Genomic DNA, 27,148 nt, shown 5'->3' with positions numbered 1-27,148 from the left:
ATAAGATGTGCACACCTGTGTGTTTAGCCCCAAAATTGAGAAACAGACCATGACAGCACCCCAGAAGCCTCCCAATGTCCTCTCCTAATCCCTTCTGACCCTCCCCAGGATGACTACTATCCTGACTTCTAGCAACATAAATTCAGTCTGCTTTTAAAAAGTTTTTTTTTGGTGGGGGGGGAATAATCTTAGACTGTCAACAAGTTGCAATAGTGGCACAGAGAGTTCCTGCATACCTTTTGCCCAACTTCCCCCAGTGATGTAGTACTGAACCATAGAACAGTATCGAAACCAGGAAACTGACATAGGTACAATAATAGTAACTTAGCTACAGGTGTTATTCAGCTCTTGTCAGTTTTTATATGCGCTTATATGAAATTTATCACATTACATAGATTCATTTAATCACCACCACAGTCAGGATATAGAAACGTTCTATCACCGCAGTTTTCCCTGGTTTTGAACTTTATCTAAAGGGTGCCATACAATATACTTTCTTATTGAGTATTATGTTTGCAAGATTTATCACTGTTGCTGTGTGTCATTGTAATTTGTTTATTCTCCTTGTGTTCCATTGTGTGCGTATCCTACAACCATTCATCTCTGCTAATGTTGGTGGACATTCTGGTAGTTTCAGTGTTTGTTATGAGTGGGTCTGTTACGAACATTCTGATGACTAGATGTAAGCATTTCTGCAGGATCTATACCAGGGACAGGATTGCTGGGTCTTACATTATGTGTATGCTTATCTCTGATATGTACAGTGAATCAATTTTCTAGAGTTGTTCTACCAATTTACTTTCCCATAAGCAGTTCAGAGTTCTCATTTCCACTTCCTTACCAAATCTCAGTATTTTCTGTCTTCTTCCTTTTAACCATGCAGTGGTATGCGTGTGGTACTGTGTGGTGAGTTTACTTTGCATTTCCCTGATGACTAGTGAAGGTAAGCACCCTTTCATACATTTATTTGCCATTTGGACATTCTTTTTTGAGAAGTGCCTATTCAAGCCTTTTGCCTTTTGTAAAAGTTGCACCGTCTTTTTTCCCCTCTTGATTTGTAGGAGTTTGGATAACATGCTTTGTTGGATACATGCATTACATTCTCTTCAGTCTGTCTGTTGCCTTTTTCTTTTTTTTTTAAACGAAAACTTTATTTTTTTTAGAGCAGCTTTAGGATCTCAGCAACTCGAGTGAAGGTACAGAAAGTTGCTATATACCACTTGCCCCCATTCCCACCCAGTCTCCCCACTATCAACATCCGGCAGAAGAGTGCTACATTTGTTACAATCAATGAACTTACATGGACACATCATTATTGTCCAAAGCCCATAGTTTACATTAGGGTTCAGTCTTGACGTACTTTCTGTGGATTCGGAAAAATGTGTGATGGCATGTCTACCGGTATAGTATTTTTTGGTATGGACATATGTTTTTCAACTCATTTGGGTAAATACCAAGAAGTGTGATTGCTGGATTGTAGGGTAAGAATATGTTTAGTTTTGGGGCACCTGGGTGGCTCAGTTGGTTAAGCATCCAGCTTGATTTCAGCTCAGCTCGTGCGCAGGAGTCAGTCTCTGAGCTCAGTGGGGAGTCTGCTTGAGATTCTCTCTTTCCCTCTCCCTCTGCCCCTCCCTCCACTCACACGCTCATATACTTTTCTCTCTCTAGATAAATAAACACATGAAACCTTTAAAAATGTGTTTAGTTATCATTTTGGGTTTTTAAAAAAAAGTTTAAGGATTTTTATTTATTTATTTGAGAGAGAGAGAGAGAAGGAAAGAGAACACAAGCTGGGGGAAGGGCAGAGGGAGAGAGAGAAGCAGGCTCCCTGCTGAGCCTGTTGAGCCTGATGCAGGTTGCTATCCAAGGACCCTGGGATCATGACCTGAGCCTAAGGCTGCGCTTAACTGACTGAGCCACCCAGGTGCCCCAAGAATATGTTTAGTTTTATAAGAAACTGCTAAACTGTCTTCCAAAGTGGCTGTACCATCTTGCATTGCTATTAGCAATGACTGAGAGTTCCTCTTGTGCCACATCCTTGCCAGCATTTGGTGTTGTCAATGTTTTGAGTTTTGAGTGTTCTAATGGTATGTAGTAGTATCTTATTATTGTTTTAATCCGTAAGTGCCTAATGAATACTGAGCATCTTTTAATATGCTTACTTGCTTTCTGTATATCTTCTCTGGTGAGGTGTCTGTTCAGATCTTTTGCCTGTTTTTACATTTGAATTGTTCGTTTTCATATTGTTGAGTTTTAAGAGTTCTTCGTATATTTGGCAACAGTCTTTTATCAGATATATCTTTTTGCAAATATTTCCTCCCAGTGTGTGACATGCCTTCTCATTGTTTTGATGTGTTGCTTTTCTAGTTTCTTAATTGCACTTCTGATGAGCAGACATTCTTAATTCTAATATGGTCTAATTTATTTAAAAAATTCCCTTTTTGATTAGTGCTTTTAATGTTCTATTCCAAAAACTTTCATCTATTTCAAAGTCACAAAACTGTTCTAGATCTTGCTCTAAAAGATTTGGTGTGTTAACTTTCACATTTAGATTTGTCATCCAAAGGGAATTGATTTTTATGTATAGAGTGAGATGGGGGTCAACATAGTTATTGTTTCTCTGTAGATATGCAATTGTCCCAGCACCATTTATTGGAAGGATCATTATTTCCCGGTTGCGCTGCAGTGGCATCTTTGTCCCAAACCAGTTGTCCATAGATATGTGTGTCTGTTCACATAGATCTATTTTATTCTTCACAACAACTCTTTGGAAGAGGTGAGCTCTGGACTCAGAACTTACTCAACTCCAGACCAGAGCTGCTCGACAGAGACCTGACCCGAAACTGGCTCGAAGGTGGGAAACTTTTGTCATTGGAGCAAATCCTGTGGGCTTTGTAGTCTGGCACATTTGCACTTGAGTCTTTATTGTGTGGCTTTGAATGAGTTATTGACTTCTCTGAGCCTGTTTCCAAATATGTAGGATGCAGATAATAATAGCATGGCGACATGGAACTTGAGAGACTTAGATAATTAAATGTATAGTGTTGTTGTCGTTTCTCTCTGTTCTCTTAAGAATGATGAAGAGGAAGGCAGGGTGATTCCACTGCTTCCTTTGAGTGCCTTAGTACATTTTGAGTGCCCCTCTCTGCATTTCCCATCTCCCTCCTGAAGCTCCTAAGCGAATGTCCTTGCGAGGACAGGGGAATGCAGAAGGTTTGGAAGGCCTGCCTCCTAGGGGGAACCAGTTGCTTCTCATCCTCAAGGTTTCTACTTTCGTCAGACCCTCTGCTCTCTAGGGAGAGCCTCCCCTTGGGGAACTTAGTACGTGCATGCAGTTCCAAAGCAGGCATAGGATGCGGGCAGAGAGAGGCGTCAGGCAGCCCTCATTCCTGGGCTTGACTCAGTAGCTCATCTATGTGGAAGATCTTAGATGAGCTGCTCCCATTCTCTGAGCCTGAGAGTCTTACCGACAGTGTCCCCAAGTCTCCTTGGCACTCGTATTCTGTAGCTTCTTAACTTCTTACTGCAGTCTGTGGTTAAGTTCCACAGTAGCTTCCCAGAGATGCTGCAGAAAAGGCTCTCACCACACTCTCGGGGTGAATCTGTTCCCAGGGGAGAGCTGGATAGTGTGGCCGCTGTTCTTTCTAACTTGTCCCGAGGACAGACTCCAAAATACAAAAATAGCTTTATGCCCAAAGATGCTTACCACAGTATTGCCTGTGCTGGTGAAAACACCCAGTTTGGAAATAATTGCTCAGCTTTATGCCCCATCCAGGAGCAGCCGCACTGGTATTCCGCACCCTGGATTCAGCACAGAAAATTCTAGCGTCGGCTTGGTTTCGGGAAGCAGGCACAATACTTGGAATAGAATCATTTAGCCAAACATTAAATATTTTGATCACACATTATGTCCTGGACTAAGGAATGGCTTTATGAAGGTGACTTAGACACTCTCTCCGCCCCCAAGGAGGTCACAGTTTAGCCAAGGAGGAATAACCCTAAGGAGTGTGGTAGACGCCAATGTACGTGCTCGATTGGAAGCACAAGAAGGGTGCCAAGAGAGCCCAGTGAAGGGGCGCCTGGGTGGCTCAGTGGGTTAAGCCGCTGCCTTCGGCTCAGGTCATGATCCCAGGTCCTGGGTTCGAGCCCCACATCGGGCTTTCTGCTCAGCAGGGAGCCTGCTTCCTCCTCTCTCTCTGCCTGCCTCTCTGCTTACTTGTGATTTCTCTCTGTCAAATAAATAAATAAAATCTTTAAAAAAAAAAAAAAAAGAGAGCCCAGTGAAGAGGGAGTCTTTTTGATGATCTGATGGGAGCTGTTTGCATCCTTCTGGGAGAGAGAGGAAGAGGCATGGAAGCCTGAGGTTACTGAGATTGGAGAGAAGCAGAATCCAGGTGTTACTCAAGAGGTAGAATCAATGTCCTGTGGTCTGAGTGGATGGGGGTGGTGGTGATGAGTCTCAGGTTCCCAACTAACCGTGTAGATGGTGGTACTTCTCCTGAGATGGGAATCCCAGGAGGGGAAGAAGTTGGTGGGAAGTTAAGGGCTGTGTTGGGTTTTAACTGCCTAGAATGGGTTGTCAGGAGGCAGATGGGGGATAAACTGGGGCTCAGGAAGAGAATGAGGTGAGGTGAGTGACCTTGCTTTGGGTCTCATCAGCCTGGAGTTGCTGTTTGAAGACTCGGGAGGAGAAGACATATGCAGGAGCGACTGTGAGAGAGGAGACTGAGAAGCCTACCTTTAGGGAAGGGACAGGAAGGCATGGGAAGGTAAAAGAAGAAAAGCCCGTGAATGAGGGAGACAAAGAGCAGTCAGAGGAGACCAGGAGCAAGAGGCTCCAGAAGGAGCCATCTGTCTTATAATGCTGGGAGGCCTGGACAGTTGAGGACGTATCTGTTAAATTTAGTATGGAAGGGGTGGGAACAGGATCGTTTCTCTGGGTGGGGAGACCGGGCTCCATGCTGCAAGGAGTTCTCGATAGTGGGAAAGCAGAGGACAGTGAAGGAGTTAACTCTTTTGAGGAGTGTGGCTAGAAAAAGAAGGAAAGAAATTAGGGCAGTGACTGGGCATGAAGTTGGGATGGTGGTCACAGCACTCTTTCCACCAACTTCCAGCTATTAAATGAGGTCCCAGTCTGCTTTGGGACCTTTCTTCTCTAGGCCAGGCTTCTCATGGGAGAAAGGGCCAAGAACAGCTCTCTATTCTCTCTCCCTTTCTGTGTGTGTGTCAATAGGCATGTGTATGCCTGTGTTCAGGAAGCTGGAGTGAGAAGCCACTGGGTCAGAACTCTGGCTTTCCACCTGGTCTGGAGGAGCCCTGGGGCAGCCCCAAGTTTCCTGAGGGGCTGGGCCTGCATCTTTTTCTCCAAGATGAGGCTGAGAAGTGAGAGGCAGGCTGTGGACCATCAGGATCTGTCAGCAGCCTCGGCAAGTCTGCCCACCATCTGGGTCCCATCACACAAGTGGGGTTTTTCCTACATTAATCTCTGATGAGCTTGGCCCGGCTTTCATTTCAAAAGGCTCTACTTCTTTTCTGTCTTCCACCAGCCCCTTCTTTACACCCCCTCCCCAAAACAGGACTAAAAATCATGCCTTCTCCCTTCCTTGGTTTCCCAACCCAGCTGGGGCCAGAGAAAGCTTTGAAATTGGAGCAAGACTTGGGATGGGGAGGGAGGGGATGCTGGTGTAGCTGGTGGGAAGGGGCTGGAGGAGGAAATGGCCAACTGAGTTCCCAAGCAAGGGGGAGAGGACAGGGATCTCTTGGATGACCAGCTCTGGCTCCTTGGGGTCTCCACTCCTTTCCCTCCCATTTCCCCGCCAAATGTCTGTCCTTTACCCCAGTCTTTCCTCTTCTTGTCCTGCATCCCTGGGACAGAGACCATCTCCTGGCACTTCCACTCCTCCCCTGGGTGTCTCTATAGATGAGGCACAACTCTCTTAACATGTCAAGAAATGAGTCCCGACAAAGGCTGGCCTGTTATTAGCTGCCTGAAAATGGACTTCCAGGGCCATGAGCCCGGACATTGGGGAGCTCAGTTTTCTAACTTCTTTCCTTCACGTTTGCCATATAATGCTGGAGACCAGTGCAGAATGGATGTGTGCCAAATGAAAAATGGGACATTGGGCTAACCAGGATAGGTAGATTTCATGTATCTCAGAGTCCAGAAATCCTGGAACGTCAGAGGCAGAAGAGACCTTGAGACATAGAGTCCAGCTCAGTTGTTGTAAGTGGATGGCTGCCTAGGGCCCAGAGAGGGAAGAGAGATCACACAGGACCAGGATGGGAACCTGGCAGTGGGGCTCTCACTTACGGGTCTGCCTACTATGGGATCCTGCAACAGGCGTCAGAGATGCTTTACTGATCATATGTCAAGGGCTAACTTGGATTCATAGTCACTGGGGGCCAGGGTTGTCCTGAAAGTGTTTTGTGACAGATCGGGGCTCTGTGGATTGGTGGTGAAGAGTGGCTAGGCCACAAAGTCAAGGACCACTTTGTAGGAGAGGTGAGAGAGGAGGATCAGTGGCTAAGGGTAAAAGATAAGGTTAATGAGAGCCCATTCTTATTAGATTCTGGCCCCGGTCCATCTCTTTCTATTTGCATGAAGGAGGGATTCATTTACTAAGGAAGACATTATATGGGCACAGGAAGGACTGGGTGACATGTCACAGAAAACCCAGCTCAAACTGGATCTGACAATAAGAGCAGTCATTAATTCACAGAGCAAGAAGTTCGGAGATAAAGTGGGTTTCAGGGCTGGTCTATTTAGCGTGTCATCAAGGATTCAGGTTCTTTCTGTCTCTCAGCTTTGCTTTACTTTGTGTCACTTTGTGTCACAAGATAACTGCCAGTAGAAAAGGGGAATCCCCCCCCCCTTTATTCAGTTTAATGGGAAAGAGGAAAATATTCTCTCCCCAGCCATGGAATATAAGTCTTTTTCTTGAGTCTGATCGGGCAACTTTGTGTCATATGCCCAACCCTGGACCAATAGCAGTTATCAAGAGCATGCATTCTAGTCCTGTATTAAGATAGATATTTTAGGGGCACCTGGGTGGCTCAGTGGGTTAAGCCTCTGCCTTCAGCTCAGGTCATGATCTCAGGGTCCTGGGATCGAGCCCTGTGTCAGGCTCTCTGCTCAGTAGGGAGCCTGCTTCCCTCTCTCTCTCTCTGCCTGCTTCTCTGCCTACTTGTGATCTCTGTCTGTCAAATAAATACATAAATAAATCTTTTTCAAAATAGATTATTAAAAAAAACCTCTCAATTTTTCTCAGAAATAATAACTATATTGTTGGGGGAAAAAATAATGGAAGGTTTGATGAACATCCTCAAGACAGAATCAATGAACTAAAAAGTAGTGCCAAGAAATTCTCTCAAAATACAATGCAATAAGGCAAAGAGGTGAAAAGTGTAGACAGAAGTGTAAGTAGAGGGAGACTTCTAACATGTCTGTGATACAGAAAGGGGAAAGAGATTTGCTCATTATTCTTATAGTAACAAAAAGAGAAAGCTGGATTAATTAGAAAAAAACATAACATTTCTTGAACCTCTCTGTAGTAGCCAGCTTCCAAGATGGCTCCCCATGATCCCTACTTCCTGTGTGTAAATTACACCTGTGTATAATTTCCTGCTATATGGTACCAGTCCTAGAATACAATAGAAGTGATGATATACCACATTGAAGATTACCTTATAGAAGAATATGGATTTCTGTTTTGGGCTTTCTCTCTCTCATCACTTGCTCTGGGGGCAGTATGCTGCCAGGTTGAGAGTGGAAGGGCCCAAAAGTGGAAGGGCCCAAGGAAATGAAGTCTCTGACCAACAACCAGCAATGAACCAAGGCCTGCTGAAAACCACATGCATGAGCTTGGGAAGCTTCTTCAGCCTTATTCATGTCTTGAGGTGTCTATAGCCCTGGATGGCAGTGTGACTGCAACCTCACAGGAGACCCTGAACCACAACCACCCCATTAAGCCACTGCCATATTCATGAGACATGGCAGCTGTGAGATATAATTGTGTATTGCTTTAAGCTGCTATGTTTGAGGGATAATTTGTTAGGAAGCAGTAGATAGCTAATAACCCATCAGAGAGTGGAGGGTCCAGGATAACTGGCATCTGAAATCTAAGGAAATACAGGGCCCTCCAAGCAGAGTCAGGATATGAGCATTTGCTTACCTACAGCAGAGTATGAGAAGAGATCTGGGTGCCATAGAAAGAGGTAAAAAGAATAGAGACAAATATTTATTTATCTTTGTTACATCAAATGATTTTTTTATGTTTTCTATTGAGGTACAGTTGACATGTAACATTATATTAGCTTTCAGGTATACAATGTAATGATTTGATATTTGTGTGTTTTGTGAAATGATCACTACGATAAGTCTAGTTGACATCATTACAGAATTTTCTTTTCTTGTGATGAGAACTTTTAAGATCTACTCTCTTAGCCTCTTTCAGATTTGCAATACAGCACTATTAACCAGGGTCCCCATGTTGTACATGACATCCCCATGACTATTTATTTTATAACTGGAAATTTCACCCATTTCCCCCATACTCTGCCCCCTACGCCTGGAAACCACCAATCTGTTTTCTGTATCTATGAGCTTGGTTTTTGTTTTTGCTTTTGTTTTACATTCCACGTATAAGTGAGATCATTATGGTATTTATCCTTCTCTGTCTGACTTATTTCACGAGATAAATTTTTAAAAGAAACTGCTAAAGGCCAAATGTGAGCTTATACGAAAGTATAGAAATGCTGGGACCTGCGAACAAGAGGGTAGTTCATACTCGCAGGCTCCTCTCCATCAACCTTTCCCTGCTCTTGACAAAGATCAGTGACAGTGCAGGAGGATGGAGAACCAAGTCAGCCTGCACATTAATCTTGGACTTCCCAACATCCAGAACTATAAGAAAATGAATTTCTGTTATTTAAGCCACCCACTGTATTGTTTTTTCATTATAGCAAATCATCTGAAACATTACTTATTTTAAATTGTGATTTCAAGTTCTTTGATTGTATCGATCCTGTATCCTACAAACTTGCTGAATTCACTTATTAGTTTCTTGATTCTTTGTTGATTCTTTGGGATTTTCTACTTAGACAATTATCATCTGGGAATAGAGATAGTTTTATTTTTTCCTTTCCAATCTGTATACCTTTTGATTCTTTTTCTTGACTTCTTTCATTGGATACAACTTGCAGAACAATGTTGAATAGAAGTGGTGAGAAAAGGTATCCTATACTTGTTCTCAATTTTAGGGGGACAGTGTTTTGTCTTTCTTTTTTTTTTTTTAAGATTTTATTTATTTTTTTGACAAAGATTACAAGTAGGCAGAGAGGCAGGCAGAGACCGAGAGAGGTGGAAACAGAGTCCCCACTGAGCAGAGAGCCTGATACGGGGCTCTATCCCAGGACCCTGGGATCATGACCTGAGCTGAAGGCAGAGGCTTTAACTCACTGAGCCACCCAGGTGCCCCTCTCTCATCATTTTTTAAAAAGATTTTATTTATTCATTTGAGAGAGAGAGAGAGTGAGACAGAAACAGAGACAGAGAGAGAACAAGCAGGGGGAGAGGCAGAGGGAGAGGAAGATGCAGATTCCCTGCTCTGCTGAGCGGGAGCTGAGCTGGGAGTTGACAGGGATCAATCCCAGGATCTCAAGATCATGACCTGAACCAAAGGCAGACACTTAACCATCTGAGCCACCCAAGCGCCCCGGTCTTTCATCATTAAGTATGATACCACTTAGAGAATTTTTCTTAGATGCCTTTTATTGGATTGAGGAAGTTTCCTTCTAATCTTAGTTTTCTGGAAGCTTTTCTCATGAATAAATGTTGAATTTTCTCTAACGCTTTTTCTGCATTTATTGAGATGATATTATGTCTGTTCCTATTCCTTTGTTGACAGTGATTTTTCTCTGTTACATTGATTGATTGCACACAAGTATAAGCCCCACCTGGCCATGATATATAATTTCTTTTCTATATTGCTAGATTTTGATATTCTAATATTTTGCAATTATGTCCATGAGAAAATTGGTCTATAGTTTGTTTTTTTCATAATATCTTTCTTCTGGTTTTGGTATCAGGGTAATTCTGGCCATACAAGATGAATTAGGAAGTATTCCTTCCTCTTTAATTACCTAAAAGTTTTTGCATATAACTGGTATTATTTCTTCCTTAATATATGGTGGAATTTTCCAGTGAAGACATCTGATCCTGGAGTTTTCTTTGTTGGAAAGTTTTTAATCACTAATTAAATTTTAATAGTATAGTATTATTTAGATTGTCTAATTCTTCTTAATATTTGGTAGTTTAGGGGAGCCTGGTGGCTCAGTCAGTTAAGTGTCTGCCTTTGGCTCAGGTCATGATCCCGGAGTCCGTGGGAGTCTGCTTCTCCCTCTCCCACTCCCCCTGCTTGTGTTCCCTCTCTCTGTCAAATAAATAAATAAAATCTTTTAAAAAAATTTGGTATTTTATGTGTTCAAAAATTTTTCCATTTTTTTAAGTTATTAAAGTTATCGGAATTGTTTGCACAATAATGTCTTATTCTGCTTCAGTGTCTGTAAGGTCTGTAGTAATCTCCCTTCATTCATTCCTGATGTTGATAATATGTATCATCTCTCCTTTTTCTTTTTCTTAATCTGACTGGCTAGAATGTTATCAATTTTATTGTTCTTGCCAAAGAACCACTTTGGATTTATTGATTTTTCTCTGTAATGTTTTTCTTTTAAATTCTATTGATTTTTGCTCCTTATTATTTTCCTCCTTCTACTTGGTTTGGATTTAATTTACTCTTCTTTTTCTGCTTTTTTGAGATGAAAACTTAGATAATGGATTTCTTCTTTTCAAACATATGGATTTAATGCTATAAATATTTGTCCTTTAGTTGCACCCCACTAGTTGTAATATGTTGTATTTTTATTTACATTCAATTCAAAATATTTTCTGATTTCTCTTGCAACTCCCTTTTGACACATGAGTTGTTAATAAATACATTGTTTAAATTACAAATATTTGTGGATTTCCCAGACATCTTTGTTATTAATTTCTAATTTAATTCTGCTTGGCAAGGGAATATACTTCGTATAATTTTAGTTTTTTAAACAATTTCTTGAGGTTTGTTTAATGACCCAGAATATATCCTCTCTTGATGAATGCTTCATGTACACTTGAGAAGAATGAGTATTCTGCTGTTGGTGGGTGAAGTTTTCCTTAAATGTCAATTGGTCATTTTGATTAGTAGTGTTGTTCAGATTCTGTATCTTTTTACCATTTGCTGTGTACTTATTGTATCTATTACTGAAAGAGTTCTGATGTCTCCAACTATAATTGTGAGTTTGTCTATTTTTCTTTTTAGTTTCATTTTTATATTTCATATACATTGTTAAATTTATGGGAATTAAGTTGTTCATAATGCTATTTCATTTTCCTTTAGTGTCCATAGGACATGCATTGATGCCGCTTTATTAAATACTGATATTGGTAATTTTTTCCTCTGCCTTTTCTGGATTAATTAGGCTAGAGGTATATCAATTTTATCAAGCTTCTCTAAAAAACAAGACTTTGGTTTTAATGACTTCCCTCTGTTATTTATTCTCTATTGTTTTCTATTTTATCCATTCCAACTTTAATTATTATTTTTCCATTCTTATATTTACTTTGTCTTTTTCACCCCCAAGTCTCCTAATAAAGATGGTACAACCTTCATTTTTTTTCCTTACATTTACTTTGAATTTAATTTTTTCTTCTCTTTCTAGTTTCTTAGAGTGAGAATTAAGATCATTGATTTGAGACATTTCTTCTTTTTTAATATAGGCAATTAGTGTTACAATTTTCCACCTAAATAGTGCATTAGAAACGTCCCATAAATTTCGATGTACTATGTTTTAATTTCTAATCACTAATTAAAAAAATATTTTCTTCAACCTGTGGATAATTTATTTTTTTAAAGATTTTATTTATTTATTTGACAGAGAGAGAGAGATCACAAGTAGGCAGAGAGGCAGGCAGAGAGAGAGGGGGAAGCAGGCTCCCTGCCGAGCATAGAGCCCAATGCGAGGCTCGATCCCAGGACCCTGAGACCATGACCTGAGCAGAAGGCAGAGGCTTAACCTATTGAGCCACCCAGGTGCCCCAACCTATGAATAATTTAGAAGTGTTTTATTTCTGGATATTTGGAGGTTTTTTTTTTTTTTTTTTTTTTTTTTTTTTAGATCTTTCTGTTGATGATTTCTAACAATTCAATTGTGGTAAGAGAAAATGCTTTTTATGACAGTATTCTTTTAAATTTATTTAGTCTCAGTTTATGGCTCAGTATATGGTCTATCTTTGCAAATATCCCATGTCCACTTGAAAAGAATGAGTATTCTGCTCTCGTTGGGTGGAGTGCTCTATGAAAGACAGTTAGGTCCAGGGGCACCTGGGTGGCTCAGTGGGTTAAAGCCTCTGCCTTCGGCTCAGGTCATGATCTCAGGGTCTTGGGATCGAGCCCCACATCGGGCTCTCTGCTCAGCAGGGAGCCTGCTTCCTCTCTCTCTCTCTGCCTGCCTCTCTGCCAACTTGTGATCTCTGTCTGTCAAATCAATAAAATTAAAAAAAAAAAAAAAAAGAAAAGTTAGGTCCAGTTGTTGATAGTATTGTTCAAATCTATATAAAGCCTTACTGATTTTCTGTCTTCTTATGATTTTTTTAAAGATTTTATTTGTTTATTTGACAGACATCACAAGTAGGCAGAGAGGCAGGCAGAGAGAGAGAGAGAGAGAGAGGAGGAAGCAGGCTCCCCGCAGAGCAGAGAGCCCGATGTGGGGCTCGATCCCAGGACCCTGGGATCATGACCTGAGCCGAAGGCAGAGGCTTTAACCCACTGAGCCACCCAGGCGCCCCTACTTGTTCTTTGAATCATTGGTAAAAGGTGTTGAAATCTTCAACTATAATTATGATTTCTTTGCTTTTATATATTTTGGAGTTCTGTTATTAGGTGCATGCAAACTATTGATTGTTATGTTTTCTTGATGCATTAACTCTTTCATCATTAAATGTTCTTTTTTTTTTAAAGAGTTTTATTTATTTATTTGGGAGAGAGAGAACGAGCATGAGCAAGGGGTTGGGGCAGAGGAGTGGCAGAGGGAGAAACAGACTCCCTGCTGAGCAGGGAGCCCAACATGGAGCTTGATACTAGAACCCTGGGATCATGACCTGAGATGAAGGCATATGCTTAACTGACTGAGCCACCCAGGCACCCCAGTAATATCATTAGAAGTTTTTTAAAAGGGGGCTCCTGGGTGGCTCAGTGGGTTAAAGCCTCTGCCTTTGGCTCAAGTCATGATCCCAGGGCTCTGGGTTCAAGCCCCGAATCGGGCTCTCTGCTCAGCGAGGAGCCTGCTTCTCTCTCTCCCTCTGCTTGCCTCTCTGCCTACTTGTGATCTCTGTCTGTCAAATAGATGAATAAAATCTTTTAAAAAAAGAAGTTTTTTAAAAGAACATTTAATGAGGGATCCCTGGGTGGCTCAGTCAGTTAAGTTGTCTGCCTTTGGCTCAGGTCATGATCTCAGGGTCCTGGGATTGAGCCCCTCACCAGGTTCCCTGCTCAGTGGGGAGTTTGCTTTTCCCTCTCTCTCTCCTCCCCACTCCTGCTTTCTCTCTCTCTCTGTCTCTCCCTGTCTCAAATAAATAAAATCTTGAAATAAAAAAAAAAACTTCTAGTGATATTCCTTGCTCCAAAGTCCACTCTGTCTGAAATTAATATATTCATTATAGCTCTCTTATGACTAATCTTGTGTAAAGTTTCTTTTTCTATTCTTTCCTTTTTAACCTACTTTATATTTTAAGTGTTTCTTGGGTGCCTGGGTGGCTCAGCTGATTAAGCATCTGTCTTCAGCTCAGGTCATGATCTCAGGGTCCTGGGATCTAGCCCCATGTTGGGCTCCCTGCTCAGCAGGGAGTCGTCTTCTCCCTTTCCCTCTGCCCCACCCCCCACACTCATGCTCTCTCAAGCTCTCTCTCTCTCTCAAATAAATAGAAAAAAATCTTTAAAAAAAAAAACCTGTTTCTGTAGGTATTATAATTGGCTCATTAAAAAAAGTCTCTTCAATCTACTACTAGATTATTGAGATCCTTTTTAATATTATGCAATGATTTGTTATAATAATATAATAACAGAGTTTTAATCTATTATCTACTTATTTGTTTTGTATTTATTCTATTATCCTATCTCTTTTTTCTTACTTTTCTTGTTTCCTGTCCTTTTTTTGATTAATTGTATTTTTAATTTCAGTGTATCTCCACCATTGTTATATTAGCTATAGCTTTTGTTTTAGTTATTTTAAAATGATTTAGAATGAGCATACTTAGTTTATCTTTATCACATGACATTCTGCCTTCATATAATTTTATACCATTTTGTGTATAATGGACAACAGTATATTATGCAGCCTTACAAGTTAACTTCCATTCTATTGTGTTATTTATCATACATTATACTTTTATTTATGTAATTTACCATTAAAAACATAGTTATTTTTTGTTTTAGACAGTAAGTTTAAAAAGAAAAATTTTACTGAAGTATAATTTACATAATATAAAACTTATCCATTGTAAGTTTCCATGAATTTTAGTAAGTTTACATAGTTATGGAATCAGTTTTAAAATAATTTCACTATCTTAAAAGTCCTCCTTGTGTATTTACAGTTAACCCCACTCCCATTCCAAGTATGGCTAACCACTGATCTGATTTCTGTCTCTACATTTTTGGCTTTTCTAGAAAGTTTATATAAATGGAATTAGACAATATATAGTTTTATGGATTTGGCATTTCATACTTTGCACATTTTTTTGAGGTTCACCCATATTTTTGTATGTATCAATAGTTCATTTCCTTTTTTTATTCTTGGGCAGTCCATTATATGTGGATGCCATATTTGTTTATTAATTCATCCATTGAACATTTGTGTTATTTCAAATTTGGAGCCATTATGCATGATGCTGTTATGAACTTTTGCATACAGTCTTAGGGTACACAAATTTTCATTTCCTTTGTGTATCTATGTAAGGGTAGACTTTCTGGGCCCTGGAAGTTTATACTCAACTTTTTAAGTAACTCACACTGATTTCTAAACTGACTGTACTGTTTTACATTCTCACCAGTAATGTATGAGCATCCCCTTTATCTACATTCTCAATACTTGATGCATCAGTCTTTTAGTATGTAGATATCCTAGAGAGTATAATAGTGTTATCTTATTATGGTTTTAATTTAGATTTCCCTAATGACTAATGATATTGGGAATCTCTTTATATACTTATTTGCCATCATGTGTCTTCTTTGGTGAAGTGTCAGCTCAAATTTTGCTCAGGTTCTTATTGTTCTTATTGCGTTTTTTTGACTTCTTACTATTGTGTGGGTATATTTCTGGACTCCCTATTGTAGTCTATATGTATATCCATAGACCCATATCACATTGTCGTGATTACTGTAGCTTTACAATAAGTTATGAATAAAGGCAGTGTAATTCCTCCAGTTTTGTGTTTTTCCAAATTATTTTGGCTATTCTAGGTCCTTTCCATTTCCATATGCATTTTAGGATCAGTTTGTTACTTTCTACAAAACGAGCTTGCTGAGATTCTGATGAGGATTTCAATGAATATATGGATTAATAGGGGAAATTGCCATCTTAACGATTTTGAGTCTTCCAAACCATGAAGAAGGCATATCCCTTTATTAATTCACATCTTCTTTAAATTCTTGCTGCTATATTTTGTAGTTTTCAGTATATAGGTTTTGCATGTTTAAGTATATTCCAAATGTATTCCATTTTATTCTTTTTAATACTATTATTATGAGCATTCTTTCCATAATTTTGTTTTCAGATTGTTACTATTATATAGAAATATAATTGATTTTTGTAATACAATTGATTTTTGTAATACAATTGATTTTTGTATATTGAATCTGTATTGCATTGCCTTGGTTAGTAGTTATAGTAGCTTTTTTGTTAGTTTCCTTAGGATTTTATACATAGATGATCATGAATATGTGAATGAAGACGGTTTTAATTTTGTATTTCCACTCTGTATGCCTTTGATTTCTTTTATTTACTTTATTTCACTGGTAGAATCTCCAAAACATGATTTCATAGAAGAGGTGAGGCCAGAAATCCTACTAAGTTTATAATGTTAGTGGAAAAACATTTAGTCTTTGGGCATTAAGTATGACATTTGTTGTAAATTTTTAATAAATACTGTTATCTGGTTGAGGAAGCTTTTTCGTATTCCTACTTTTTAAAGAGTTGTTAAAAATCATGACTGGGTGTTGGATTTTATCAAATCCTTTTTCTGTGCCTATTGAGATGGTCATGTGGAAATTTATTAATATGGTATATTACATTACTTGATTTACTTGATTTTTGGGTGTTGTTAAACCAACCTTGCATTCCTGGGATAAAGCCCACTTGATCAGAATGTGTACTTCTTTTTGGGTATTGCTGGATTTGTTTGCTAATATTTCCTTAAAGAGTTTTACACCCATGTTTGTGGCAGATATTGGAATGTTGTTTGGTGTCTTGTTGTGTCTTTGCCTGGCTTCGGTATCAGGGTGATACCTGCTTTGTAAAATAAAGAAGTGTTCCCTATTTTTCTCTTTTCTGGAGTTTGTGTAGGATTTGTGTCATTTATTCCTTAAATGTGTGGTAGAATTCACGTGTGAAGGCATATGGGCCCTAGGGGCTTCCTTGTGGGATGAATCTTAATTTTCAATTCAGTTTTTTACTTGATATATGTCTTTATATATTTTCTATTCTTAAGTCAGTGTTGGTACTTTATACCTTCCTCAGAATTTTTTCACTTCATTTGTCTAAGTTGTTGGCATGAGGTTATTCATAATACTCCCTTATAATTCTGTAGAAACTTTCTGATGTCCACTCTTTCATTCATTCCTGATTTTGGCAATTTGTGTCTTCTCTCCTATTCTTGGTCGGTCTAGCTAGAAGCTTGTCAATTTTGTTGATATCTTCAAAGAATTATTGTCTGGTTTTATTTATCTTTGCTATTGTTTTCTTTTTTTCTTTTCCACTGGTTTCTGCTCTGATTTTTGCTCTTAACAGCCTTCTGCTTAATTAGAGTTGGATTCAGCCTTTATTTTATGGCCTTCTGAGGTAAAAACTTAAGATCATTGATTTTGAATTTTTGTTCTTTTTTAATATGCATTTCAAACTATACATTTTCTTCTAAGGACTTATCTGCATCCCATAATTTTTAATATGTTTTGTTTATGTTTTCATTCAGTTCAAGGTATTTCCAATTTCACTTGAGATTTTTCTGTATTTTATGTAGAAGTATGTTATTTAATTTCCAAATATTTGGAGATTTCCTAGATTTCTTTCTTTGTTGATTTCTGACTTAATTCCATGGTGATTGGGGAACACATTTTGTATAATTACATTCCTTTTAAATTTACTGAGACTCATTTAATAATACAACATATAGTCTCTTGGGGAATGGCCCATTTGAGCTTGAAAAGTGTTTATTTTGTTGTTGAGTGGAGTGATATATATATATATATATATATATATATATAAAATAGCCACTCTAGTGGATGTAAAAGTGGTATCTCATTGACTATATTGTTAGCATTTTCCTGATGGCTAATGATTTTGATCTTGTTTTCATGGGCTTATTGAACATTTGTACATTTTTTGGAGAAATATCTATTCAAATCCTCTGTTTGTTTTAAAAACTGTACTGTTTGGGTTTATTTGTTGTTGTTTACTATTGATTTGTAGGAGTTCTTTATATATTATGGATACAAGTCTCCTATTAGACATTGGACTTGCAAATATTTTTTTCCAATCTGTGAGTTGTCTTTTTATTTTTTCCATGTTCCCCTTTGAAACACAAAAGTTTTCATTTTGATGAAGTTCAAAGTAACTATTTTTTTTTCATCACTTGAACTTTTGATGTCATATCAGAGAAGGCTTTATTTAAGTCAAGGTCATGGAATTTTACTCCTGTATTTTCTTCTGAAAGTTTTCTTGTTTTACCTCTTAAAATATTTAGAGTTATATCTTACAGTTAAGTTATTTGCATATCAACATGGTCAATTTCAAACTTGTTTCAAAACTTAATTAGAGGAGGTTTGGCATAAGATTTACTATGGGTTAGTGTAGTCCTATGTCTAAAGCATGGCTCTTTCTGGAGGCTCAGTTGAATGCCCTGGACATTCAGTGAGGTCTCTCCACTCTGGCTAGTAAGACCTTTAATGTCTCCTATCATGCATAAGCTCCAGGAATTGTTCAGGTCTGTAATCCATTTGGAGTTAATTTTTGCATATGGTATAAGCACAGATCCAGCTTCATTGTTTTGCATATAGATAAACAGTTATCCCAGCACCATTTGTTTGAAACTATTCTATCCCAATTGAACTGTCTTGGCACCCTTGCCAAAAATTAATTGACCATATATGTATGGGCTTATTTTTGAGATTTCAATTTTATTCTGTTGATTAATATGTTATCCTATGTCAGTATCATGACTGCAAATTTAGGGGTACTCATCAACCCACTAGAGATTGATAGGCAGAGTAAAGAATCTTGTAGGTTTTGGCATGTTTAAGCATAACCCTTGTGCAATTCATTGACTGACCATTAGACTAAGCTACTCTAAGTATCTCATATAAGTGGAATCATACAGTATTTTTGTTGTTTTTGTGATCAGATTATTTCACTTAGCATTATGTCTTTAAAGTTCATTCACACGGCAGCATGTATTAGAATTTTCTTCCTTTTTTAAGGCTGAATAATATTCCATTGTGTGTAAAATGTTGTTTATCCATTCATCCATCAGTAGACACTTGGGTTGTTCCTGCATTTTAGTTATTATAAATAATGCTCCTATAAACATGGGCATACAAATATCTGTTTATGCTCCTGCTTTCAAGTCTTTGGAATATATATATCTAGAAATAGAATTTCTAAATCATATGGTAATACTATTTTTTATTTTTTTAGAAACTGTCATTTTTCCCCCATGGTGGTTGTGTCATTTTACATGCCCACCAGCAACGCACAAGGGTTCAAGCTTCTCTACATCCTCACCAACACTTGCCACTTTTTTTTAATAATAGCCATCCTAATGAGTGTGAAGTATGTTTCATTGTGCTTTTGATTTTTTTTCCCTAATGATTAATTCATGCATTTTTTTCTTATACTTATTGGCTATTTGTGTATCTTCTTTGGAGAAATGCCTTGGTTATTTGCCATTTTAAAAAATGTGTTGGGGCGCCTGGGTGGCTCAGTGGGTTAAGCCGCTGCCTTCGGCTCAGGTCATGATCTCAGGGTCCTGGGATCGAGTCCCGCATCGGGCTCTCTGCTCAGCGGGGAGCCTGCTTCCCTCTCTCTCTCTCTCTCTCTGCCTGCCTCTCTGTCTACCTGTGATCTCTCTCTGTCAAATAAATAAATAAAATCTTTAAAAAAAAAAATGTGTTGTTTGTTTCTTTGTTGTTGAGTTGAGGAATTCTCCATATACTCTGGATTCAACTGTTATTTTGTAAGATATTTTTTCTTTTCCTTCTTTCCTCTGGTCCTTAAATTACATGGATTTTACATCTCTTTATATTATTTTACAGGTCACTGAGGCTCTGTTTATTTTTTCAGCCTTTTTTTTTCACTCTGTAATTCCTTTTGGACAGTTTTTCTTATGTCTTCAAGTTTGTTGAAGTTTTATTCTGAAGTCTCTAATATTTTAATCCTGTTTTCATTGAAAATTTTGTGTTTTCATCTCTAGAAGTTCCATTTTCTTCTTTAAAATATCCTCCATTTCTTTTCTTATTATGTTAATATTTTTCTCTACATTCTTGAGCATATTTGTAATAGTTATTTTAAAGTCCTTGTCTGCTAGTATCATCTTTGTCATTTCTATGTCTGTTTATATTGACTGATTTTTCTCCTTGTTTTAAGTCACAGTTGCCAGGTTCCTTGATGTCTGGTAATTTTTTTAAAATTGATTAAATGAATGTTATTTTCACATTGTTGAACATCTGGATTTTGTTTCTTCTAGAGAATATCTAGAGTTATATCTTACAGTTAAGTTATTTACATATCAACATGGTCAGTTTCACACTTGTTTCAAAACAATTAGAGCAGGTCCTTCATAGGATTTACTCTGGGGTAGTTTAGTTCTATTTCTATGGCAAGACCCTTTCTGGAGGCTCAATTAAATGCCCCAGACATTCAATGAGGTCTCTCTACTGTGGCTGGTAAGAACCTGAATGTCTCCTATTCTTGCATAAGCTCCAGGAATTGCTCAGTTTACAACTGGTCAATAGTTCTTTCCTCAGTCTTATAGTTTTCTGCCTTGTATATGTGTAATTTAGTATTCATCAACAGACAATCTATGTAGATTTCTGGAACTCTTTTCCTACATAACTCCCTCTACTTTGATACTCTGCTACACAATTTCCAGTTACCTCAGATTTCCTGCTGTGATCTCTGTCTCTTCAAGTCATTGAGGCCACCACCCTCTGCTGGGGCTTCCCCATCTCTGTGTCTTTTTCCAGAAAATGCCTGTAGGCAGAAGGTTGGGGCTTTCTAGTAAGACTCGTTGCACTTATTTTCTTTCCTCTTAGGGATCCTAGCCCTGCATTGCCTGTTGTCCAATGTCTGAAAACACAGATCTCATGTATTTTGTCCAATTTTCTATTTTTTTATAATTGCATGGTGGGTGTGCAATTGCAGGATACTCTGTTGTAAGGTCATGTTGTAAGGTCAAAACAAAACTTTTGTTTTCTAATTGTGTTTTTGTATATTAGCTCCCTATTTTATAGATACTTAAATATCCTCACAAATCATCTTGGGGATGTTTATTAGAATACTGTTCATGTCTTTCATGTTTCTTGAATTGATGGTATTTCACTGATGGAAATTTCCCTCGCAATCTCAGCTTGGCTATCATTTTGGGGCAGTCCATCATTTTCAAATAGTTAGTGAGTTTTAATTGACTGGTAATATTTATAATAAAGGTCTACATTAATCTGAATTGATATTATGTGGGGGTTTCTCGGCATTTGTGTAGGTGGGTGATGGGGGGAGACACACCATAGCCATTCATTCACTGGCTGATGCTGGTTCCTTTGATGGTGAGATCACAAGGATGTTCCCACACATGACCTCTTCTAATCTTTACATGATTCTCACCACTATTATAATGATTATTCCAATTTCAAAGTTGAGGAAATTGAAGTTCAGAGATGTTCAGTAACTTTCCAAGGTCATAGAACTGTTGAGTAAAGTAATCAGGATTAGAACCCAGAAGTTCTGTCTAACCTATGTGCTGTGCTATCTCCCATTTGCTTGATAGTTTCCAGAAACTTTGTGTGTTTGGCCTATTGAGGGAACGATTCCATGTTTTTCATTATAGGTACAGATATTTTCTAGTTTTAAATTTTCTTTGTCATATCATATAGCTTTTTTGAGTATTTTGAGAGTATCTGTGGTATTAGTCTTTTTATCTTGAAACTATAGCCCACAACATTTTAAAAAAATATTTTATTTATTTATTTGGGAAAGAGAGAGCAGAAGGAGGAGCAGGGGAAGAGGGAGAAGCAGACTCACCACTGAGCAGGGAGTCCAATGTGGGGCCCGATGCAGGGCTCAATCTTGGGACCCTAGGATCATGACCTGAGTTGAAGGCAGATGCTGAGCCAGCCGAGCCACCCAGAGCCCTATAGCCCACAACATTTTTTTCCATATTATCAACTATTTACATCAAATTCATCTTAAGTTAAAGTTCTCAGTGGAATGACTGAGACAAAGGAAGACATTTTTTTAAAGTAGGCTTCGTGCCTAACATGGGCCTTGAACTCACAATCCTGAGATCAAGACATGAGACCAAGACACCGACACTCTACCAACTTAGCCACCCAAGGAATAAACATTTTTGAGGGACTTCATACATGCGTTGTAAAAGTAAAATAAAATTCTAGTCAATTTTACCAAGACAGTCTCATCAAGTGGTACATAAGAATGCCAGCTGTTCCAAGAAGTGTAGTTTTTAATTGGTGTCTTTGAAAGACCTGAAGTTTCTAAGATGTCTAATGGTAGAATTTGAGGCCCAGTGACATATGTGCAGAGGAGGTATTTTTGGGAACAGTCCCTTCCCTGTACCTCCCAAATCCCTTACAGACCCCCTTTCTCATTGGGCGGCCCCTCCTGCGCATGTTGGGAGTAGGGCCTGTGCTGGGGGCACCTCTGCCAGGACCCTGCTGATCTATGTTCTCGCCTGACACTCAGCAGCTGTCGCGGAGGCGTGGGCTGCAGGCGCTGTTCCCCATGGGCCGTGTGCAGGCTGCAGGCCGGGATCCTTTCCCGCCTAATCCGAGGGGCACTGGCAGTGGGGAGGGAGACAGCTGGGTGTAACTGATCTGCAAAGGAATGGAGTGGTGCAGGCCTCCCAGTGCTGGGCTGGGCTGTCTGTAGGCTGCCCTCTCCAGCTGCCTCATTTTAACCCTTCCCTCTCTTACTTCTGTCTCCCCTCTCCATCCTGGGACTCCATCCCTGGAACATTTCCAGACCCCTAGGAACATCCCTGGCTGGTTCTGAACACCTTGCAGAGGACCCAGCCTTCTAATAGCTACTGTTCGGGAGGCTAGGGCAGGAGCAAGAGGTGCCTGTCTTAGATGGAGACAGAACTCTTGGAAGGCCCAGCAGATGACTCAGGCAGGGAAGGCTGTGAGGTTCAAGCAAGGAGACACTGCATGGGTTGGAAGTCGGAGGAAACTCCCTGGAGGATGGAATGGAAGGAGCACGGGTTTGGAGTCTGGTGTTGGCTCTGCTCACTTTGCAGTGAGACCTTGGGTAGGTCACTGTCTCTCTCTAGGGTCAGTTTCTGCTTCTGGAGATGTGGAGTTTGAAGGAGTTGACCTTAAAGGTTCTGTCCACAGTAGCAACAATAGCTCCGTTCATTAAATTCCTATGATAAGTCATGGGCTTTACCTGTAAATATTCTCACCATCACTTTGCCAGATTCTCATTTCCATTTTAGTGATGAAACCGAGATTTGGAGAGGATAAATCACGTAGCTGTTAGAGAAAGAGCCAGACCCCATCATCTGGGCTTTTCCCCCAAGCACGCTGCTCGCTCAGCTCCAACCATGTATAACCAGTGCCTGAGCTCAGGGGGAACTGGGACAGGAAACACAGCTGTCTGGGCACAGCACACTCAAAGGCTCGGTCGTGAGCCCGAGAGCTCCTGCAGAAATGGTAGGCAGGGGGTCCATCAGGCCCTGTGCTCCAGCTTTTCTCCTGCTCCGTGGCCTGCTCCGGCTGGGATCGCCTGGCTCAGCCAGGCAGCTTCTCACAGGGCGGCAGACTCTGCAGTTGTCCAGCTCGTTCCCATCCATGATCTCACTTGACACTCATGCCAGCCCTAAGCATGTAGAACCTGTCGCCCCTCCTCACAAAGGGGGACTGAGGGTTGACGTTTGCCAACATCCTATAATTGGGAACTGGCCAAAGAGAGACTAGAATATTCTTTCCACTATCCTATCTGGCTTCTGGGAGGAAGGGGCCTGAATGGTAGCTGTTAGCCACCCAGCATTCTGCTTCTTGCTTTTCCCAGTGAGAAGGAAAGTCTGGGTGTGGACTCTGGAATGAGACAAGTACGGGCTCATGTCCTGAGTTCCCCCACTCTCCAGCTGTGCAGTTGCTTAACCTCTCTGAGCCTTAGTGTCCTTCTCTGTTGTAATGAAACGTGGGTGAAGAATGAATGAAGGTGAAAGCAAGGCCTGTGTCCCCCTTCCCTAAGCAAAGCATCGAGCCTCACTGGCATGTGACACCCCAGGCAAGCAGAACCAAGGGTCAGGGGGGCGCCGTGACCAAAAAGAAGGAGGCTGTGGGCGGGGGTTTTACAGCTCAAGGTCGGTCTGAAGACTAGGCAGGAGCTGCCCAGAGAGAGGAAGGAAAAGGGCATCCCAGATGAGGCAAGAACCCCAGGCAAAAACGCAGACGCGGGAATGGACGTGGTGTTTGCGTTGGGGGTGGGTGGGCAGGGACACACTATCTTTCGCTGGCTAGAGAGGACCCTGTCCCAGAGGGAGGTCAGTCTTCATGGCAAGTGGGGGCTGAGTAGCAAGCCTCCAGAACAGCTCAACTCTGAAGAATGAGTTCTCCAAGCGTGCAGGGGCTTCACCCACCATCTTGCCCACCTTTCTCCTCCCCTTCCCTCCGCCCTGGGCTGCCAGGACCTCTGGGCAAAGGGCCGGCTGGGTATGCAGTTCCAGCTTGGGAGAGACAGCTGTGCAGGCCTCCTGCCTGCTGCAAGGGATTAACTGGCACTGCCGCAGTATGTTGGGGGGCACCTGGCTCCCTGGATCTGCCCACCACTATCCTCTTTAACTTCTTGCTGCCCAGCTCCTTACTTGTATGTTTAAAGGTATGTTCATACTCAGTTTCCAGTGGCCTGTGTTAGACACTGGGAACCCAGGATGAATAAAGACGGAAAGCAGGGTGCACCCAACCAGAGGGTCCTTACCTGTCACTGCTCTTCCTCATGCCAGCCAAGGGCCCTCGGAGACCCTGATCTTTCCCCCAGCGAAACCCTTCTCTCTCCCCTGGCTCCTCCCAGCATATATGGCCAAGTCACTGCCTTCCTCAAACCTTCAAACAAATAAATCTTCCCTTGACCTCATGCCCTGTCTCTCTTCGGTCCTACTCAGCCAAACTCCTAAGCTTTGTCCCCACTATCTCCACCTCCTCGCTGAGAAGACGTATTCCAGACCCAGGTCCCTTCTTCCTGGGCACACAGCTGGACTACAACTCGCAGTCTCCCCTGCAGTTAATTGTGGCCACATGCACAGGTTCTGGCTGCTGAGATGTGAGCGAAAGAGAGCAAGCCACTTGCTTTCCTACTTCCCCAGCCTCCAGTGCGAGCCGGCTTGATGCAGGTGAGCCTGTGCTGAAGGTGGTGGTCCCTCAAGACAGAGGAGCCAGGGTATCTGAATCATTTTGGATGGAAGGTTCCTGATACTCAGAAACGCCTGTGTTTGTTTTTGTTTTTGTTTTCTTTATAAGAGGGAGACATAAACCTCTATCATGTTTGAGCCACAGAAAAGGTCTGACTTGCTGTTCATTAAAAAAAACTGAGGAACTTCGTCCCCCTTCTCCTCCACCTCCTCAGGTGGGACAGTCCAGGACAGCAGGGAAGAGGGGACCTTGAGCTCAGAAAAGAGGGTTGGAAATGGGGAAAGCTTTGCTTCAGGGAGGGCGATTTCCTGGCACAGGATGTGACCAATGTTCTTATACAAGTAGCATTCGACCTTTAGCTTGAAATCGTTCCTGTTTGATCCAGGGTTGTGATTGCCATCTGCCTTCCCCAAATCACCAGGAGCCATGTGAGGCTCCAAGTCCATGTGGTCAGAGCCTTGGGGAGATATAAAAGGCAGGGCCACAGCAGGGCGAAGGGGCTGGGGGAAGAGGCTGGGCTGGGCAGGTGCTGACCCAGTGTTGGGAGTGGCGAGGAAAGGGTTAAAGGGTCTGTGAGCAGGATTGGCTCTCCACTCCATGAGGGCGGTAAAATCAGCATGTCGCCTCCAATTTGCTCTGGCCTGACCTTGAACGTGAATCATTCCATCACAATGTCCTTATTGATTTCCACAGGAAGAAGATTAAGCCCAGAAAATCAGGGCGGGAACTTGAGCCTGAAGCAGGGAAAATGGGATGGTTCTGGGGCTCAAAACCCCTCATGTTTGCAAAGACGTCACAGGGGGCCGCAAGCTGTGCAGCCGCCCAGCTCAGCTACCAGGTCTTGGAGGGGCTGGGTCCTGGGTTTCTGTTTCCTTACCTGGCCAGTGTGTGGCCTGGGGGCTTTCCTCAAGCTGTAAATTATGGGAAGAGAATGGGGATGGGAATATGCCATAGATACTCCTTGAGCCTTGAGTCTGTCCTGGGGTGATCATTTCATCCTTCTGTAGGCAGTGACAGTCTTTGGGACCCTCAGAACCAAAAAGGATGTTCTGGGACCAATGTTGCCATTGAACCAGCTGGCCCAAACAGCCAGGAAGGGCCCTCCTCAGTCCTGAAAACCCTTCAAGGGAATGAGCCTATTTGTGTGTGTGTGTGTGTGTGTGTGTGTATGCACGCATACATATGTTTTTCCCCCGCATAGATGCATAAAGGTGGGTCGTTCTGTGGGAACTGACACATAATTTTCTTTCTTTGTTTAAGGTATCCTGGAGAGCCTGCTGCGTCAGTATAAGAAACAGCTCTATAATCTTCATGGTGTGTCTGTACTGGGCAATCTAATCATTCCCTATCGGAAGTCATGTCAAGTTATTACTACTTATAAAAAAATTTAAGATAATGCTATAATAAACAATTGGCACTTGCCTCCTTGTATGAATTACTTCTTTAGATGCTGTATTAGTTTTCTACAGCTGCGGTAACAATTACCACCCACTTAATGGCTTAAAGTAACACCAATGTATTCTCTTAGAGTTTCAGAGGTCAGAAGTCTTAAATTGGTTTCGCTGGGTTAAAATCAAGGTGTGGGCAGTCTTGCGTTCTTTCTGGAGGCTCCAGGGGAGAATCCATTCCTTGCCCCTCCCAGCTTCTAGAAGTCGCCCACATTCTCTGGCCAGTGGCCCCTTCCTCCAACCTCAAAGTGCATCATTTCAACCTCAGCATCTGTCATCCCATGTCCTCTGACTCAGACTCTCCTGCCTCCCTCTTACAAGGACTCTTGGGATTATACTGGGCCCACGTGGATGAGCCAGGATCACCTCCCCACCTCAAGAGTCTTATTCACACCTGCAGAGTCCTTTTTACTATGTCAAGTCACATATTCCAAGGCTCCTGGCATGAATACATGGAAGACCATCCTTCAGCTTATTACAGCTGTCTAGAAATTCAAGAGTTTCATCAAAGGGTATAAGTATTTTTGATGTGAATCACCATCTCCAAACTGTTTTAATGAACACTGACATCAGCATTGGGCAATTGGGCAACATTGATCAAGGTTTAAGTTCCTCCTTGTCTCCTGTCTTCTCCAGAGCACAGAGCACAGAGCACAGTATCATGCTGGGCAATGATTTGCTTCTTACTAATCTTTCACTGGAGTGTCTGAGTGTAAAGGAGTTGGTTTCTCAGGAGGAAGCTGAGGGAACAGG

The 27,148-nt window shown here is 41.0% G+C and overlaps 1 long non-coding RNA gene across 1 annotated transcript; it reads left to right on the top strand.

The window, feature by feature from the left end:
- Positions 1-872: 872 nt before the first annotated feature.
- Positions 873-26,369, top strand: LOC125080159 (uncharacterized). Its single transcript, XR_007121226.1, has 3 exons — positions 873-943; positions 25,641-25,785; positions 26,208-26,369. It is a non-coding gene; the product is annotated as an uncharacterized LOC125080159 (long non-coding RNA).
- The last annotated feature ends 779 nt before the right edge of the window (positions 26,370-27,148 follow it).

This window comes from Lutra lutra, chromosome 10, assembly GCF_902655055.1.
Source record: "Lutra lutra chromosome 10, mLutLut1.2, whole genome shotgun sequence".
Lineage (NCBI taxonomy): Eukaryota > Metazoa > Chordata > Mammalia > Carnivora > Mustelidae > Lutra > Lutra lutra.
The sequence above is the reverse complement of the archived record's forward strand: the minus strand, read 5'-3'. Positions and strand labels throughout refer to the sequence as shown.